The sequence below is a fragment of the Podarcis gaigeae genome (assembly GCF_964106915.1).
Source record: "Podarcis gaigeae genome assembly, chromosome: 13".
In the NCBI taxonomy this organism is placed as follows: Eukaryota; Metazoa; Chordata; class Lepidosauria; order Squamata; family Lacertidae; genus Podarcis; species Podarcis gaigeae.
Window position 1 is genome coordinate 33,093,405 of NC_139689.1, and position 20,497 is coordinate 33,113,901.

At 44.1% G+C, this 20,497-nt stretch overlaps 1 protein-coding gene across 3 annotated transcripts in view; it reads right to left on the reverse strand.

Annotated features, from left to right (window-relative positions):
• The window catches only part of ARHGAP23 (Rho GTPase activating protein 23), a 175,580-nt gene that overhangs the window by 99,027 nt on the left and 56,056 nt on the right, over positions 1 to 20,497 (reverse strand). The gene's annotated exons all lie outside the window — the stretch shown is intronic.

The following is a 20,497-nucleotide window of genomic DNA, read 5'->3' on the forward strand; positions in this document are numbered from 1 at the left end:
ATCCAAGGGGATGCCAAAAAAGCAAACAAAAAGAACATTGTGCATTGTCATGACAACAGGGAAGGGAGTATATGCATTTAAGGCAGGGGTGGAGGACCTACAGCCCTCCAAAATTTTGTTGGGATTCCAGCTCCCATCAGCCACAGCTAGCACAGCCAATGGGTCAAGAGCAATGGGAACTTTACTTACTTACTTACTGCATTTATATCCCACCTTTTTCTCTAAAGAGCTCAAGGTGGTGTACATGGTTCTCCCCCTCATTTAATCCCCACAACAGCCCTGTGAGGTAGGTTAGACTGAGTGGCTGTGATTGGCTCAAGGTCACCCAGTAAGGTTCATGACCGTGTTCATGACTTTAACCACTATACCACACTGGTTTTCTGTAATCCTGCAACATCTAGAGGACCACAGGTTCCAACACACAGGGAACTTTGATGAAATGAGGTCTTTGGTAGGGAGGATTTTAGTAGATCTGCAGCTTGGCTCATTTTATCTGATCCACCAGAAGCAGTTAGCACTGTTCTATGTGTTCAACTTTCTTCAAAGGGAAAGAATGGTGGAGACAGGAATGTGCTCACACACACACACACAGCCTGTGTGCATTGGTTATACTGGTGGCAGGCATGGTAGCAAGCTTTGGGTTCATGCATGCTTCTTCACCACATGGAAAACTTACAATGTTATAATAAGAACCTGATAATACATGCATAAAGTTTATGCTGGCACAAGCAGGCATGATCTGCTTACGGGGCGGGGTGAGGGAGAGAAAGCAGCAGATGGATTGCAGAAACCAGGGCTTATTCACATGTGCACAAAAGAGGTGTCTAAACATTACTCCCCAATGCGTTTTTTTGCAGCAACAATAAGTCTGTGAGTAGCATCAACACTAGCACCTCCACTGAAAGTTCAGAGGCTTCCCGTATCTCAAGCCCCAAACACTTTCCTAAGGTCTTTCTATTTTGGCCATCATTAAGCCAGGAGAGAGCCAGGAATTCTGACTGCTGGAGCCGTTTGCTAGAGAATTTTCGCAGGATATTTAAAGCTCGTAATAATTTTCCATGTGATTCTTTAGTCAGCTGTCTTAGCCGGCAGCAGATTTTTGCTTCTGAATGGTTGTTACCTACACAACGCCCCAAAATATGGAATGCACCAGTGGAGGGCGGGAGCGAACAATTTATAAACATTTTCAAAACGTGGAATGAAAAGCTCCAATTAAAAAAAAAAAAAGTTTTGACACATAACTGATTTTTGTACAAACGAATATTCTGCTAAGCCCTAAGGATTCAGGATGGTGCAGACTGTGATTTAACGAAACAATTCACAATCGCTGGAAAATTAAAGCAAGATAGGGAGGAGGTGAGATAGGAGAGGACGTAAAATGCCTCCTAAAGTGTTTTAAGAGGATCAGCAAAAGAAGGGATTTCCTGTGTCTCCTTGTGCCCCTCCCAAGACACATATGGCAAGACCAAAGCTGGACAGGTGCAAGGAGGCCCCCTCAAAATGCACGCGGGGGGGGGGAGAATAAAGAATGTTTCACTTTTTGATGAAGCTCTGGGCATGAAAAGCACAATGGACTCCCCCCAGTCCTCCCCCTCCCCACACCTCTTTAATCTTTATCCCAGTGTATCAGGCTAGCGAGTCACTTTTAAGTGGTTATTGGGGATAGGGAATAGCCTTGCTGCTGGGAGGGGACACGGGAATAAATTAACCCATTCGCCAATGCCCTCCTGCAGAATCAGCACCCTTGGGGATGCTAATCTGAGACTAACAAAGGAATCGTGGTGCTGCAGGCGGGGGCAATTCTATGGAGGCAATCCTGTTTAATGAGCTGGAACTAGCCGGCTGTGCATTTGGGGGAGGGGGTGCGGGGGGGGGGGAGAGAGAGGCGCAACTAGATGGGATGGGATCCACATCTGACACCAACCCAATTTGGATAGCGTTCCTCCAGCCTGGAGAGGGGAGAGTTACAAGCTGGCAAGGTACAGTATACAGAAAGCTTTTATCCACTGTGAGGGCTTAATTTGAGTTCGCTCTTTCTGAAAGAGCTCGGCCACAACTAGCAATAAAGGAAAGAATTATCCAATAGCACATGCAGAGAGTGTAAAAAGGCACAAGCTTTTTAGAGGAGCAATCTGATCTGGGAGTGCCCACCCTGCCTGCCATCCAAACGCACCTTTCCACTTCAGGATCAAGCTCTGCCACTGTTGTTAAAACTTTGATGCAGTACCGGTACATGGTCTGGACTGGCTGGTCTCACTTAAGAATCTACCTCCACCCTAAACTCTGGAGTTGTTTGCGGTGTTTTTTGAAAACTTAAGAAAACCAGGAAGATGTAAATGAATAGATAAAAGTATGGACATTTGTGCAGTGCTTTTAATTATTTTTTTTTAAGGAATTAAGCTGAAGAACTAGGAGAGACCAGGCTGAAAACTGAAGTAGCGTTTGAGGTACTGATATCACTTGTATGCAAGTCTGCAGTTACAGTTAAAACACTGGGCTCATCCCACAGCCAAAGGATGCACCATAAGCTCTCTTTTATTACACCGGTCTTCATCCTGAGTAACTCGGTTATCAGAAGTACTGGCCAAAGGTATTACTTCCAGCATGCGTACACCTCTGTACCTTTTCCTGTTAGCAGTTACCACTCTTAGAAATTTTCAACCTTTTACTCTGTTAGCAGTTACCACTCTTAGCGATTTCCTAGGTGCTTCACGTACATTTTTTCTGTAATCTTTACAATGGTTGTGTATTATCCCCATATTGCATCTAGGATTCTGAAGCTGAGTGAGTATGCAGCAAAGGTGAGATCAGAACTAGCAACTTCCTGGTTCACAGCTCACACTCCTACCCGGACTATGCTACAGCAACTGCCAAAATTAAACGGCTGGCACTTTTTTAACTAAAGATGTTAGAAAAACATTGGTGAAATACAGATGTAAACAACGACACGAGAACCAGCCGGAAGTCACTCTTATTTAACGTGTCCGCAGCATGGCTGGAACAACTGAGACCCTGCACAGAATCTGTCTTGCAAGGGAAAGTTTCTAGTCCTCATGGTTGCATCGAAAAAATAAGGTTGGTAGTACAAGTCACTGGAAATGGGGCTTAACTTTCAGAAACAAAAGCTGGAAAAGCCATCCATAGATACTGGGAGAAGCGAATCGTAGGTATATTTGGTGAAAGCATAAGAGCCCAGCAAGGGAGGGGAGGGAGAAACCCCCAAAGTAGTCAAGCTGGCTTAATATTTATTTTGGAAGCTGGGGGTTAACTAAAACCTTCAGTCTAGTCCTGTCCAGTCACACAGGAACCCCCCCTTCCTCCAACCACAGGGTGCTGTTACTTAGGGGGAGGTCCTAAGAAGTATTCCAGCCATGCAAAGGCCCTGGGAGAAGCATGCAAAAAGGAAAAAAAAGGAAGGAAAGAAAGAAATATATGAATGTGCAAGGAGAAATACCAAGAATTGTTGGGATAGCAATCCCTGTCCTCGGAGAGCCAAGGACTTTTATCACCCACCGCACATTCTCTCCCCGGCTCCTGCGGTGTCTTTTCGTCTTTCAGTTTTTCTCCACACATCCCGATCCATTTCAAATACCAGAAGAGCCTTTTCTTTAAAAAATGAACTGGCTATGGAATAGGATATCCCACCCAGCTCCAAAGAACGTATGTTTCGCTTTTTACATAGACCCAAGACTGCAGAAATATTAATTGAGCGTAAGTGCTTAACATTTCACTGTTCACAATGAGGGCCATTTCACACACGAAGGCTGCAATCTTACACATTTACCTAGGAGTAAGCCCCACTAAAGATAATGGGACCTACTTCTGAGTAGATATACCTAGAGCTGTATTATACACATACACATAATTTATTCAAGCAACTCAGAGAACTTTTGTGGCAGCATATAACTAACTAAATATTCAAACTCAGGGCAGGAGAGGGGAGACCAAGCACAGAAATTTGCATTTCTGAACAGCAGCTGTGTGCAAATTTCACATATTGAGCGGATAATTTGGGGTGGTCCAAAATTTATTTTGTGGTGCATGTGTTCCTTATTCATTTATACGTGTAACTGGCAAGGATTGGCATGGAAGCAACATGCTTGGCCCAAACATGATGTTAAGGCCTAATGTTCGAGACAGTTTCCTTCCTGGCGGTGCAGTTGTGCCACACTCCAAGGTGTATTTTGGACTGCAAACCCCAAGTCCCTTCTTCATTTGGAAGTCAATCGACAATTATGGGCATGGCTCAGTGCACTTGAGTTGTGTCAAAATTAAGTGCTGGGTCAGACACAGTGTGCTTCCAGATGACCTGTTTACTGAGAATTCAACCTGATTTGTTTGCAGAGATGTTAAACCACCTAGGGTCAAAGCAAATGTTATTCCACACTTTCCAGTGCATTTTCCTTTCACTTTCCTTGTCGCAAAAAAGTCTGAGCTTTTGAAGAAGTGTATTTGATGCTCAAGACTTCCCAGTCAACTATACTTGTGCAACCTGAATTTTCTGGTATGTGACTGAATCTCACCTGAAAATTACAAGACTCTGGAAACTCTCTCAGTGCCCATGATACCCAAGGTGGCAGTTTCCAAGCTGGGTTAGTGTATGATTTGTGGAAGTCCAAAAGCAACTCAAAGACGGTCACCTTTTATTTATGAGAGTGCAGAAGCAGGTTCTGAGATAATAATGATCGGGAATTGACCAGAATTCCCAAATCCCGGGCCAATACCATCTAAGCATCTAAAATGTCTCACTCAAGCTTTCCTTCTGTTCAAAACAGAACCTTTTTTTAATAGGAAAAAAAGGAAGGGAACAGAAACGTGCAGGCTTTTTGATTTGTTAAATCAATAAAAGAGAATTTAAAAATTAGCACACTTAACTTGAGGGTAATTTTAAAGTTGAACACAGTTGCATTATGAGATATTAGCACATCATAATGGGTATCAAGGTATCAGGGACAATATTGGATATCCATTCATGATACATAGAAGCAAGACTGAATCTTAAGTACAGTCAGGGCTCAATAGGGCTATCCGCAGAATCTGTCTTCAGTGCTCACTCTTCATGCACAACAAAATGTAGTGAGCGGGTTCAGATGTAGAAGACTGGATTGTATCACGTAATGCTAAGGGTCAGGGATGGAGATCACAGTTGTGTGTGTACGTAAGAATCACTATGTGAAAAATAATAATTCCCTAAATTAAGGTTACCAAACGCCCCCGTTTCCCAGGGACAGTCCCCGGATTTACAAACCAGTCCCCTGACAAAACCCATCTGTTTAGTAGGAAGTTGAAAAGTGTCCCCAGATTCATTGAAAAAAATCTGGTAACCTTACCCTAAGTAGAAAATTAGCATACAGTGGTACCTCGGGTTAAGTACTTAATTCGTTCCAGAGGTCCATTCTTAACCTGAAACTGTTCTTAACGTGAAGCACCACTTTAGCTAATGGGGCCTCTTGCTGCCACCACGCTGCCAGAGCACAATTTCTGTTCTCATCCTGAAGCAAAGTTCTTAACCCAAGGTAATATTTCTGGGTTAGCGGAGTCTGTAACCTGAAGCGTATGTAACCTGAAGTGTATGTAACCTGAGGTACCACTGTAGAAGGAAAGACCCTTTGCCTGATGTGCTTGTTTTCTATATGCAGGGGGTAGGAAAAAACAAACAAGAGCACTCAAAATGACATCTCTCCCTGGCAGTCTGAAGTAATACAGTGGGCTGCGAGTCACATTTCTCCTTCCTTTGTTTATCTGCGCTTACCTTATATCACCTTTAGCGCAGAGTGCTTGCTTGAGTTGATTTTCCCTACAGGTTTGGGGAGGGGGGAACAATTAGCTGCTTAGCAGAGACATGAAAACCCACCATTAAAGGAGGGCAAGTGGTTCTATTATCTCCTCCAGCTTTCCCTGCCTTTCTCCAGGGAGCTGCTTGATCCTTGAGCCTCTGAATGTTTCGAAACTTGCCCGTTTTTTTCCACCCGAGACAGAAATTGTATCTATCTCTCACCTACCCACTCCAATGGGTTGAAACGCAGTGGGGCGGGGAATTTTGAGTGGGGGAAAAATATGTGGAGGGGAAAGGATTAAGTAGTTCCTTTGCCTCACCCTTTCCTTCACTCTCACCTCAGCCTCCCAAGAGTTTATTTTCTTTTCTTTTGTTGTAAGAAGTCAGGAAAATAGGGTTGCCATATCCCCAGAATTTCCTGGACATATCCGGGAATACTGCGATTGGCAACAGTGCCCAGGTGGAAATCGGTAAAATGTCGGGGGAAACCCGGGTGCATGGCAGCCCATGTTGGCCGATTTTTGCTGATTTTCCATAAAAAAACATTCAAAAAAGGCAACAACTTCCGGATTTTCACGGTTTGAAATATGGCAACCCTACTGGAAGATGCTACACGTGTCTGCTGTGTAGTGCCTGGGTTTGAGGCAATAAAATGATAACCTGAGCCATACCACATCAGACTGTTTGTGGGAAGCTCGCATGACTGAATGTTTCTCCATTAGATAAATATAAATAAGCAAGTCCCTCCCACATAACAAAATAGTACGAGAGAGAGAGAGAAAGCCAGCTGTACGGTTTTCTATGTGTAAGGAATTTGGGTCTTCAGTCATCCGACCGTCTGAAGGGGTTCAGTCCAGACACGGGTTTTATTACCTCAGTGAGGCTTTATCAAGTCGCAAGGAACCTGCAGCGATGTTTCCACAGAGCCAAGCACAGAGAGAGAGCTGCCAAAGATGCTCACAAAACCAAACATGGCTGCCCTGCTGTCATAAGCAGGCCTCAAAAGCACCACCACACACACAATACCTTCCACTTCGTTGCTACCGCCAAAAAATGACAAAAATCCTCCGAAACCACCACTTTCATGTCCGTCAGGCCCTTCCCCGCCAGATCCTGGATGGCATTTTTGTGCCCTGTTCAGACTCACCCACATTCTCTTTTCCTCACATGTCTCAACAAGCCCAAGTTACAGAGCCTGAGGAACAAGACAAGGCTCTTTGCCTCTGCACAGCTGTCAGCCCTGACACAAGAGGGCTGAGCAGGGAGGGGATGAGGAAGAAAAGCCTTTGTTTCCCCAACTGCCCAATAAAACTATTTTTAAAAATGCAGCAGTCCAGCCACACTTCAAATGCAAGGAACTTTTTCCTGCCTATACAGCCAAAGCTCAGGCCCAAAGTTCAGCATCAGCCGTCGTATTCACACACCAATTATTTCAGTATGAGAGAGAAAGCTGAACTTGATGCGGAAGACTACCATATAAAAGCTTCCACAACGAGCAAAAATGACAAGAGGAACAGTGGTTATATTATTCTTGTTGTTATTAGTTTATATATTAATTGTACTTTTTAGTCACTTTTTTTAAGAAAAGTGACCAAACACAACTGTAAAACCAAGCATATACGGTAAATACTTGTATCGGGCAAACAGTAAAATAAAATATACCAGATGCAAAGTTTACAATGGGTAAGTTAGCACACAACACACTAAGCTAAACCTTGGGTGGAATCTACATACATATTAAAAAAAAACCACTGTGAAAATGCTTTTTTAAAAAACACGTTTTGAAATATACATTGAATTTGGCATAGCTCACTCTTGCCATCTAGTGTCGCATTTGTATACTGCACTTTACAATACATTGAAAATGTTTTATTTGCAGCTGTATAGCTGAGTCCTTGGTTTAGTGTGACTGCATGAACATGTGGGCTCCTGGAAATGAGTTTGCAGCTGTTTTTGCTGCCCTGATACACTAAACTACGCCAAGGTTTGTCTTGACATATCATCCAAACCAGAACTTATGGTTAACTCTCTCCTCACTATCCACAAGCTGTAGCCAAGGCTTGGATTAGCAGGTCCTGTGAACCAGGGCATTAAAAGCTATAAACAAGCACACAAATGTAAAAAATAAATAAATAATGTTTGCACTTAAAAGAGAAGTGAGTTTAGATAAAGCAACCTTGTGTGCACAGTCAACGGTGCATGCAAGATACACCTGTGACAAATTCGCTAGCCCAACCTGTTTTGCATTCTAGAAAACTGAATTCCATTCTAGTTCCAACAAGAGGCTGACCCATTGACCCGTTTCAGATTATTTGTTCTCACCAAAAAAAATCTAGGAGTTTTCACAGGTGGCTCTATGAAGGAGAAGAAGAAAAAAAACAGATTTCTTCTCCAGGTTCACAAACTGAATGAAGGGACAATACTGATCAAATGTATGTTTGGTTTTCAAACAGCTCTCTCCCACTTTTTATATTATGTTAACTTGAAGAGACTCACGTTCCAGTCCCTGCTCAGCTATGAAGCTCATTTGGTTGGGCCTTGGACCACACTCTATTTCTCTCAGCCTAATCTAGGTCACAGGATTGTTGTGAGGATAAAATGAGGGAGCTTCACAGAAGACAAGTAAGATAGGAATATCGCAAAATGTGTTATAAATTTCACGACAGATGCATTAGAGACCAAAAAGCATTGTCAGCTTCACTTGAGAAAACCCTTTTATCATCCCATCAGAAACTTGCTGTATTAACACCTGGATTTCATCCCTGTATGAAAGTATTCATACAATACTCACCTCCTGGTATGGGAGAATGTGATGCTAATGACCAATATCAAAATGTAGGCTTGTGTGTTGTGCACGCTGCTTTATGGAAGTGAGTCGTGGGCAACTTTCAACTGCCAGGAGCAGCGTCTCAACGCCTTCCACATGCACTGCGTCAGGAATATTTTGGACGTCACATGGCAGGACACGGTCTCAAGTAAAGATGTGCTTTCCCAAACCCATATTCCCAGCATGTTCACACTCCTGTCTCAGTGACACCTACACTGGCTTAGTTACATCCACAGCATGGAAGATGGTAGGATCCCCAATGACATGGTCTACAGAGAAGAGTAATTCTGCATTACAAATATGTCTGCAAATGAGACTTGAAGGCTGGCTATATCTTCCCCCCCTTATATCACATCACCAACACATACTGTGTTACAGACATACATGACATACATTAGATAATAAGAAAGGAATAGCATAAATATAAGACATATACCGTGGTAAAGGTAAAGGTAAAGGTACCCCTGCCCGTACGGGCCAGTCTTGACAGACTCTGGGGTTGTGCGCCCATCTCACTCAAGAGGCCAGGGGCCAGCGCTGTCCGGAGACACTTCCGGGTCACGTGGCCAGCGTGACATCGCTGCTCTGGCGAGCCAGAGCCGCACACGGAAACGCCGTTTACCTTCCCGCTGGTAAGCGGTCCCTATTTATCTACTTGCACCCGGAGGTGCTTTCGAACTGCTAGGTTGGCAGGCTATACCGTGGTACCTTGGTTTAAGAACAGCTTAGTTTATGAATAACTTGGATTAAGAACGCTGCAAACCCGGAAGTAGGTGTTTTGGTTTGTGAACTTTGCCTTGGAATAAGAACATGTTTCATTTCCTGTTGAGTGTTCCATTTGTAAATTGAGTCCGCCGCTGCTATGGGAAAGCACGCCTTGGTTTAATAACGCTTTGGTTTAAGAATGGAGTTCCGGAACGGATTATGTTCAAAAATCAAGGTACCACTGTATATGTGATTACTGGTAACATAACTTATTCCTCTGATTTATTTAACTAATATATCTTAACTTTTACTCCCCTTCCACTCTTCCCATGGCTTCCTATTTGCTATCATTTTAACTGCGTTTTCTTATTCCACTAGATTATTTTCATTACCTTACATTCTCTCACATTCCACCTTCTACTGCTGAGTAATTTTTGTCAGTCTGTCATGATTATGTTCTTGCTGTAATATTTTTCCATATAAACTATATATAATGTCCAGTCTTCTTTTAAACTTTTACCATCTTTATTTCTTAATCTATTTGTCATACTGCCTAATTCTATATTCAGTGGTACCAGAGTTTTGGAATGTAATCTGTTCCGGAAGACTGTTCGAGTTCTGAAATGTTCAAAAACCGAAAACTCTGTACGAAAGTCTCAATACAGAAAACTCAATACGGAAACCACGTGGCATGTTTGACTTCTGAGGCGTGTTGGAAAACCAAAGCATTTACTTCCAGGTTTACGGCGTTCGAAAACCCGAAATGTTTCTCAACGAAGACGTTCAAAAACCGAGGTACCACTGTATTCTAATATTTTAAAATGGCATTCTTCTCTTGATGGTACTGCATCTGTTCTCCACTTTTGTGCCGCCAGAATTCTGGCAGCTGTGGCCATTTACATTTGGGTTTTTGGGGGGATTTCTGTTGTTATTATTCCCAGAAGGAAAGCTTCTGGGTTTTTGGCAAACGTTCTTTAAACCATTTTCTTAAGTTCATTATACACCATCTCCCAGAATTCATTTATTATCCTGCAAGACCACCATGAATGATATAGACTGTGCCAACTGTTTCTCAAGGCTGGCTATATCAACCCCTTTGTGTGGGAATCCCTTCAGGATGACCAAAGTGCCTGGAGACAGACAGTCAGGTTGTGTATCCACAGCAATGACCAGAGGAGGAATGTCCACTAGGAGGAGCACAGAAAGAAGAAACACAAGGATGCATCTGCAGCAGCACAATTGTAGGCCTTCATCTGCCCCAGCTGCAACAAAACATAGCTCTCCTGTATCGGTTTCTACAGCCACAGCAGACGCTGTAAATCGGTTTGACTTCACCCCAGAGGCGCACTCCTCCATTGTCTCCCAAAATAGACAGATGCCAACAACAACAAATGAAATCATTTAGGGTGGATTTTACTTCAAACTATCTAGAAGATTCTGCCAATTCAGATTCTGCCAATTGGTGTGGAGCCAACTGTTGGCAGGATATTCACTAGAAGTCTGCTACAGCCATACTCTAGAGCCTATACGGGCTCCCTATAGCCAAATACAATTCAAGGAGCTATGTTTTTTCTAAGAATCAAGCTGCAGTTGCCCCCCGGAAAGCCATCATTTCCCAGTACTCAGACTGCCCAGAGAAATTGCTGGGAAAGCACATTTCCTACATCACAAATCTGAATTCTCAACCACACACACTTTGCTGTGGGGATGGGAACAGCAGCGATGTCGTAAGCACACTACTGTGTTGTGCTTTGGCATCAATGCCAGATGTGTCAAAATTTCTTCCACATTCAGATGTGCCACTTCAAAACACGGTGTTTACCAAAAAAAGGGCCAATTTTGTGTCACCGCCCCCACTTCCCGCAGTTGCTGTGTGCGATCATCTTCTGTAGCAATACAAACTACACTGGAAATCTTAAAAGAAACAAAACCACAGCTGTTCTCCAGCAACAAAACTAGCCCTGACAACTGGTTATTGACCAAAATGTGTATATGGAGAGAGAGAGAGAGAGAGAGAGAGAGAGAGAGAGAGAGAAAGTCCTGACTCACTTTGCGTGGGAATGGAGACAACTCTTGCAGCAGGTAACAAGGAGCCAAGGGAGATTCCCAACAACTCTGAAAACCACTTTGTGTGGAAGAGGCATACTAATTGCACAAAATCCCACCCAATATTTTAGATTATTTAACAGGTGCATTTCTGGCTTTCTACTGAGACAGAGGAACTACAGGAGACAGGAGGGTGTGATGTGAGGGAGGATTTAAGGTGTGGTATTGGACTTAATTTTGAGACGGGGCTTAAGGCTGAGCAAGAAAACTTGTTTTCAGTGCTAGAGGGCTTGGCTCCAGATACAGGAAGCAAGAATTATAAGAAAAAATGCATTCAAAGTACATGCAAAGTGTCTTCCCTTCATCACTAAATAACCATAATTAGCAACATACATCATTCATAAGAAAAGGGGGTTTCCAAGTTAGGAGAATAACAGAACTGCAAAACCGAGCACCAGTACCCCGCCTTTGAGAAATCAGTGTGGGGAAGGAGCTTAACTCAGAGGTAGAATACATGCTTTGTGCATGCAGAAAGTCTCGGATTCACTCCCTGGCCTTTCCAGGAAAAACCTCCTTCCTGATTCTATGTTTCCTGAAACCCTAGAGAATCTCTGTCGGTCATTAAAGACCAGAGATTCCCACACTGTGGTTCATGGACCACCAACGGTCTGCGGGTTTCATTCAGGCCATCTGTGGCACATCTCTGGATTTCCGGCTAAAGATGGGAGATGGTCCATCCATTGTATTAAGTATTCATATTGAATATTAATTGCATTTTCATTGCTTCTTTTGTTTCTTATATTGCATTTTCATTGCATTGCACTTTGAATTTCAAGGAATTCAAAGTGTAATGCAATAAAACACAATGTATAAAAAGCAATAAAAAAAAATTGAAAATAATACAGCATCTAGCACAGTGAACTGCAATTGCAACCACAGGGAGAAAAACCATTAAGTGGGCTGCCAAGAACCAAATCAATTTCCAAGTGGGCCCTGGGAGGGAAGCACTGAGATAGAAAATACTGAGCTAGATGGAGCAATTGCCTGACTTGGTATAAGGCAACTTGCTATGTTCATTCTTTCCTTAGTCTATAGCTGTGTTTGCAGGGTCACAGAATTTATCCTAGCTACTGTGAATGAGCATCATGTCGGGACCCACAGCCTGCTCACACTTACTCCCTTCACGCAAGCAGATGAAACTAACCAAGAAGAGCTAGCTTATTATGAGACGTGGAAACCCAGAATCCCTAGTTCGTTGCTCTCAAACAAGCCAGGATTCATAAGCCAATTTCAAGCCCTGGTTTACGATTTCAGTTTGTTTGGGAACAACTAATCAGGATGCTGCTTTTGCGTGTCACATAAATAAGCTAGTTCTTCACGGTTAGTCTTACGCACTTGCACCAAAGGGTGAACAAATGGACTGCACACACTGAGACATGCTGCTCTTTCACACTGAGCCAGAATGAGCCAGGAGTCCTGGCTTACTGTGATGTGCACATAGGGCCATTTCCCTTATTTCTCATATTTAATTTTTAAAAGTTGAAGCGTGGGAAGTGTGGAAAGGGAATTGAAGCCAAATATTCTGTTGCCCGTCAATTTCAGGATTGGGGGCGGTGGAACCACAGCTCTGGAGATGGTGGAAGTAGTAGTAGTAGTAGTAGTAATAATAATAATAATAATAATAATAATAATAATAATAATAATAATAATACCTCGCCCATCTGGCTGGGTTGTCCCAGCCATTGTCTAGCTACAGAGACTCTAAAGCCATTTGATTTCACTCAGATGTATCACTGAAGCTGGAACCAAATATCTGACCATTAAAAAAATACCCCCTCCTTCAATCTGGAATGCACCCTGCAATCTTCCTCTAACTAAAAGAGAAAGCAGGAGGTGAAACACTGAAGAGGTGGGGTTCTCTTTCACCTACAAAACAGTTCTTAACAGCTTGAAACGCAGAAAAAGGTCAGGCAGTGTTCATCAGAGCAAATTCTACACGCAAGAACGCCGGAGCAGCTGGACTCCTTCCAACATACTTGGGAGTTTTGCACAGGAGCGCCCTAAATAGACAGTCATGCCAAGAGAAAGCAGAAATTTCCCAGAATGCAACTCCCATCATCAGGCCGCTCTGCCTCGTATACACAAACACACACACACAGAAACAGACACCGTTCTCTCGGGAGCTTCCCCATGGACTGCAGAGCCCTCTGCTGATTCAAAGCAGCAAACTCCTGGAACCAGGGGGAGAAACCAAGGGAACCTATAAACTGATTCAGATTCCATGTTTATAGTGCAATGATTGAATGTTGGTTTGCTCATTTGTTTCCCCTTCAACGACAAGATATTTGTCGCTTTTATGGATATAACACATTCCTACAAATCTACAGTGCTGCTGTCACCCAGGATAGCTGCGATCTGGAACATTGCCTGTAACCAGTGTTCGAAATTCCCATTGTTCTAGGCGCATTCTGTTAACAGGGAATTTCATTATAGCACGGGCAGTTTCTGAGCTCTGGACGCAGTACTGCACCTAAGATTTCAGATTAAAACTGCAGAGTGGAAGGAAAGGAGGACCTTTTTCTGCCTCCCCACTTCCAGCTACTCTCTGAAGACTGGAGAAGAGATCCTCTTAAGAAAATTAGGAAGGTGGGCAGGGGAAGGACTAGACCATGTGAAAAATGAACATAATGTTTTATGTTGCAGTTCAATCATTTTCAGCTTTGTATTCTTGCTATAAAAAATTGTGCCTAGACATTCTGTTGTTGCGCCCATAACCTAGGTTCAAGGTACCATTTAGCTCCTATATTTATATCTCTGTTTCTAACACTGCCTGTAATATGGCTGTCATGTTGTGCCATCAGTACCTATTGGATAACACCCCCTTGATAATGTGCAATAAAATTGACCATACCCCATGCCCACTCCTTGTTGTGACCCAAAACCTATGACCAACCTACGAAGAGAGACCTACTGAGGACTCCCAGGTAAGGACTAGCCTAGTAAGCTACCTAGGACCAGGGGTTGTTGTTTTTTCAGCCAGAACCCCTCAGGTGGGCACTACTGCTATCCTAAGACAACAAGGGAGCTGTTCGTGGCAAGTTCCGGCACCTCTTTTTCTAGAAAAATAGCACTGTCCACAACTATGTGTTTTCAGGCATCAGAACTGTCTTCATACACTCAAGAGCTGTGAAATATCATCCCATGCGTGAAGTCTTCAAATTGTCCAGGTCTTAGCCGTCTGCCCTTCCTTGGCCAACACAGAAATATCTACTGTCTGCTGTACTTCTGGCTCCAGCTCCAAGTATCTTGTTCTGGGCAGTGGTGGCTGGTGCGAATTGGGACTTGCAGAAGGTAAGGAGACCCAACAAGAGGTGGTGCCTGAGCTGGCTGAGAGTAAGCTGAGGTTGGTGGGGCAGGGTCCCACTCACTTTAATAGACCAACCATGTTAGAGGGCCAGCAAGAAACAGCAGGATCCTGAGCTGGAAAATGCTCATCTTTGGTCTTGATTTAGGTACAGATGCCCATATCCCTGAATCTGGCCCTGACAAACAGAGAGCAGGTAAGCTATCCAGAAAGTTGCCTGCAAAACACGTAGCCCCAGATGACTCAATACAGTGAGTCAAGTCATGTATATCAACTTAATATGCAAGAGAATTAATCTCCAGGCCCAAATATTTTTTAAAACATCCAAAGCTGCTCGTGAGTATCCTTCCACTGAGTCATCCCAAAGGAAAACCTGGTACAGAGGTGCAATTCCACACTTCCTGTTTATATCTATGGGCAGTTTCTAACACCTCCAGATGAAAGAGGGAGTGGAGGGAGGAAAACCCTGATCATAACAGAGGAAACTCTCCCCCGGCTGCAGTTATTCAGCACAGAGGCATCAAAATATAAACTGATGCGGCTGGAGCTTTGGAAAGTTCTCACGGCACAATCTCAACAGATCACATTTTATATATCTGTAAAAGCCAACATTGCATCACACTATTAAATTCTGCTGGCTGCACTAAAATGGGGCTGTCCAGAGATGCGGAGGTAGGGGCTGTAGAGATAGGACCCTCTACCATTGCAAAGGGGTCCAAGTGCAATCCTTTATAATATCCTATAAAACTGAATGGCTGCCATTCACTCTGGGGAGAGTGGGCAGGGACAATATTGCAGTGGGGACGAAACTCAGCGCCCCCAATACTGGATGCCTCAGTCACAAACACTTCTCACTAGGCAGAAGGATGTTTAATGCCCTTTTCGTCTTTTCTTTCTGAAGGTAACACCAAGGTTGCAAAAGTAGGGGATAAAATCTTTCTGGAAAAACACCCCTAAAAAAAGAAGGCGCAAAAACAGAATTCCGTTTGGCAGGAGCACAGCTTCTGTATGGAAAAAGGCATGGAGCCTGCACTCCTGCACGTTAAACCACTGATTCTCACTTGCAGACGAGCACCTCTATAAATTCTTGCCATTTCCCAACAAGCTCAAGAACAGGCGAAGGATCACTCTTCAGTTCATTTGCATGTACGGATGGGGAAAATTCCCCAACACTAAGACTTTCGGAGTGGGAGGCAATCTATCAGTTCCTTCCTCCGCATCTTAGGACACTGCTGGTTTTCACCCGGTTTCACAACTTGAAGGGATGATGCCTAACCTCATACCAAACACCACCCACACTTTAAATTCTTCATCATTATTTATAATAATAATTTTATTATTTATACCCCGCCCATCTGGCTGGGTTTCCCCAGTCACTCTGGGCGGCTTACAGAATATACTATAAAACGTAATAAAGCACCATCAGATGAAATTCTTTTCTATGTGCCTTCTCTATATGAGGAGCAGCAAGGGGATTTTAGGCTAAGGTGCCCCTGCTACCAAAGGGGACTCTCGCCTGGTGCCTGCACTATTATCCTTCGCATGCTAAGAAAAGACCTTTTAAGAATTACCACCGGCTGCTTTGTCTGTCACGGTCCTTCATTTGCCCTACTTTTTATTATTATTATTATTATTATTATTATTATTATTATTATTATTATTACAGTGGTGCCTCGCAAGACAAAAAGAATCCATTCCGCGATTCTCTTCGTCTAGCAGTTTTTTCGTCTTGCGAAGCAAGCCCATTGACAGCTTAGCGGATTAGCGCTACAGTGGTCTAGCGGCTTCTAGCGATCAGCTGTTAAGCGGCTTATCAGTGGATCAGCTGTTAAGTGGCTTAGCGGCTTAGGAAAAGGGGGGGAGGGGGGAAAAAACCTGCGGGGACTCGCAAGATTTTTTCGTCTTGCGAAGCAACCCCATAGGGAAATTCGTTTTGCGAAGCGCCTCCAAAACGGAAAACCCTTTCGTCTAGCGGGTTTTCCGTCTTGCGAGGCGTTCGTCTTGCGGGGCACCACTATATTTATACCCTGCCCATCTAACTGGGTTTCCCCAGCCTCTCTGGGCAGCTTCCAACAAAATATTAAAATGCAGTGGTCTGTTAAACATTAAAAACTTCCCTAAACAAGGCTGCCTTCGGATGTCTTCTAAAAGTCTGGGAGTTGTTCTTCTCTTTGACAACTGGTGGGAGGTCTTTCCACAGGGTGGGTGCCACTAGCGAGAAGGCCCTCTGCCTGGTTCCCTGTAACTTGGCTTCTCGGAGTGAGGGAACCACCAGAAGGCCCTCAGACCTCAATGTCCAGGCTGAACGATTGGGCTGGAGACGCTCCTTCAGGTATACTGGACCGAGGCCATTTAGGGCTTTAAAGGTCAGCATCAACACTTTTGTGTTGTGCTCAGAAATGTACTGGGATCCAATGTAGATCTTTCAAGACTGGTGCTATGTGGTCTTGGCGGCCGCTCCCAGTAACTAATACGTTTCAAGCCACTGTGAAATGAGGAAAGGAAAAAACAACAACAGGGCTGACTTCCATTTCAGCCATTAATACTGATGAAATTAATATTGATATTTTTTTTAAAAAAAAATCCTTGGGGTCCTTTAAGAAAGACCAACATGCTTTAAAAAAAAATATTATCTGCTGTAGAAGGCACCAAGACTGCTAGCATTTTCCCACCCCGCTGAGAGAACAAAAGATAAATCCTGTCCCTAAGGACCAGCTGTTGTTGTGTTATACACTGTTTGCTGCTGCTGCTGCTGCTGCTGCTGCTGCTGCTGCTGCCCAGCCGCCTGCCCCAGTGGTTCAGGGACAAACCTCACAGCAAACTACTCCAAGCACACATCCTGTCCTGACATCTGCAGCTGGCCCATTTGGCAGCAGAAGAACATGCGCTGACCTCCTGGCACAAAAGTCGAAGGGGCTGGTAGAGGTGACGTCACACTCCAAAGACAGTGGAGAGAGAGGCAGAGAAGAGATGAGAACATAAAATGAGGAATGGTGATCCAGAAATTACCATACTTTTCGGTGCATAAGGCTAGGTTTTTTCCTGATATATTAATTTCAAAAATTGGGGGTCGTCTTATACATAGAAAGTACAGAGTGGGGACGGCAGATTGGTTGCTGCCGCCAGCAGGATATTGTCAATGGCGAATGTGCGGCTGATTGGTGGCTGCGGCAAGGGCTGCTGTGGATTGGCTGTTGTTGCTTCTTGGGCTTGCCGATCAGAAGGTCGGCAGTTCAAATCCCCGCGACGGGGTGAGCTCCCGTTGCTCGGTCCCAGCTCCTGCCAACCTAGCAGTTCGAAAGCACACGGAAAAAGTGCAAGTAGATAAATAGATACCGCTCCGGCGGGAAGGTAAACGGTGTTTCCATGCGCTGCTCTGGTTTCGGTGTTCTGTTGCGCCAGAAGCAGCTTAATTATGCTGGCCACATGACCCAGAAAAACTGTCTGCGGACAAATGCTGGCTCCCACGGCCTGTAAAGCGAGATGAGCACTGCAACCCCAGAGTCGTCTGCAACTGGACTTAACTGTCAGGGGTCCATTACCTTTTACCTTTGGGGGCTTCTGGCAGCGAGCGGGCATACAATTGTTGGCTTCTGCGCTTGTTGCCTGCGTTGTGCTGGTGGGTGAGAGGTTTTCGGCAACCCCTGCCCCCCAAGAAGTTCAACAACTCTGGGCAATCTTAATTTTGAGTCCCCAAAAATAGGGGGCTTCTTATACATGGGGTCACGTTATACACGGAAAAATACGGTAATCACCACCAGTGGACAGCTCCCATGGTGTGCAAACTGGGGGCCTCTTTTGAACAAGAGTAAGCTGCCAATCTGCCACCCCTAAATTGTGCCTCAATTCTGCCATATTAGGTGTGGGTTTTCGGTGCACGTCCCACTGGATAATGCCGCCTTACTGTATTGGTACAGCTGCTAAGAAAAAAAACCAAATGCTCACCAAGGCCTTAAAACATTTTAAATGCATCACAGGACACACGTCCACATATATCCCAGCACAGGAGAAAACACTGCTTACACAAATTTTCCAGTAACTGGGGAAAATCGGATACGCCGATGTGAGTTCTTCCCCATCCCCACACATCCAGGAATTCCTATCTTGGGTGGGAGGAAGAATTGCTTTCCCCGTATAAGGCCCAGGATTCAGCTGATGTTACAACCGAAGCTTTATCTTGCCAGAAAATCCTATTAAAATCTCATTTTTCTGACCTTAATCTTGCGTAGCGTTCTGGGAAGGATTAGGTTTGGCAATCTCCCTCTCTCTTCTCTCTCTTTTTTTCCTTTTTCCTCTACATCTATCCTTCCCTGTAGCCTAGTCCTTTCTGTTGAGTTCCTATGCTCCTTTCCGCAGGTGCTTTTCATTTAAAATTGATTCCCAACCTGATAAATGCAATAGGTGGCAAAACCAAGCGATACATTGAGAAGCAGCAGTGAAGTAGTCAAAAGAAACTCTGGTTACAAAAATCAGATTGCCCCCTTGTGGAAAACTTCAAATCTCAGCTTTCATATATATATATATATATATATATATATATATATATATATGCAGGTTTTGGTGTCCTCGGGTGTCTTCCCGTGTAAAAGTTGGGGTGTCTAGGCGACGTTTCGACGAGGTCTCACTCGTCATCTTCAGGCTGGTGCTTTCGGCTTCTTGTTACTGGAACAGAGCGGGATCTCAATGTTTGAGTTCCTATAAATACTGTAGAGGGGGTGTGGTGTCTAGCCTCCAATGTTCTGGGCAGAGAGGAAGTTCCCAGGCTAGTGTGCCTTTTCTTCTTTTGTTCCTTAATTACTTGAGAGATACCTTGAGTGATTTCTTGAGTGATATCCTGAGTACCACTTAGGTGGGTCATTAGGTGTGGATTAGTTGCTAAAGTCTTTGTGTCTTGACCTCTTGAACTTTGTGAAGAGTTTTCCTGAGAAGATGGCTGTAGTAGCCAATCCATGGTGGCACCTCCGGATGCTGCACCCCCCTGCAATCCCTACACAGATCTGGCTGACACAAGCCACAAAACCACAGCTCGCCCCTATACACGAAGCCAAGCCAAAGCACAACTAAGTGCAATACAGCCATCTTCTCAGGAAAACTCTTCACAAAGTTCAAGAGGTCAAGACACAAAGACTTTAGCAACTAATCCACACCTAATGACCCACCTAAGTGGTACTCAGGATATCACTCAAGAAATCACTCAAGGTATCTCTCAAGTAATTAAGGAACAAAAGAAGAAAAGGCACACTAGCCTGGGAACTTCCTCTCTGCCCAGAACATTGGAGGCTAGACACCACACCCCCTCTACAGTATTTATAGGAACTCAAACATTGAGATCCCGCTCTGTTCCAGTAACAAGAAGCCGAAAGCACCAGCCTGAAGATGACGAGTGAGACCTCGTCGAAACGTCGCCTAGACACCCCAACTTTTACACGGGAAGACACCCGAGGACACCAAAACCTGCATTCCTGTACCCGTGAAAATCTACGAAAGCATATATATATATATATATATATATATATATATATATACACACACACACACACACACACACACACAGTGGTACCTCGGGTTGAGTACTACCGGTAAATTCGTTCTGGAGGTCTGTTCTTAACCTGAAGCTGTTCTTAACCTGAAGCACCACTTTAGCTAATGGGGCCTCCTGCTGCCGCTGCACCGCTGGAGCACGATTTCTGTTCTCATCCTGAAGCAAAGTTCTTAACCCGAGGTAATATTTCTGGTTTAGCAGAGTCTGTAACCTGAAGCATATGTAACCTGAAGCATA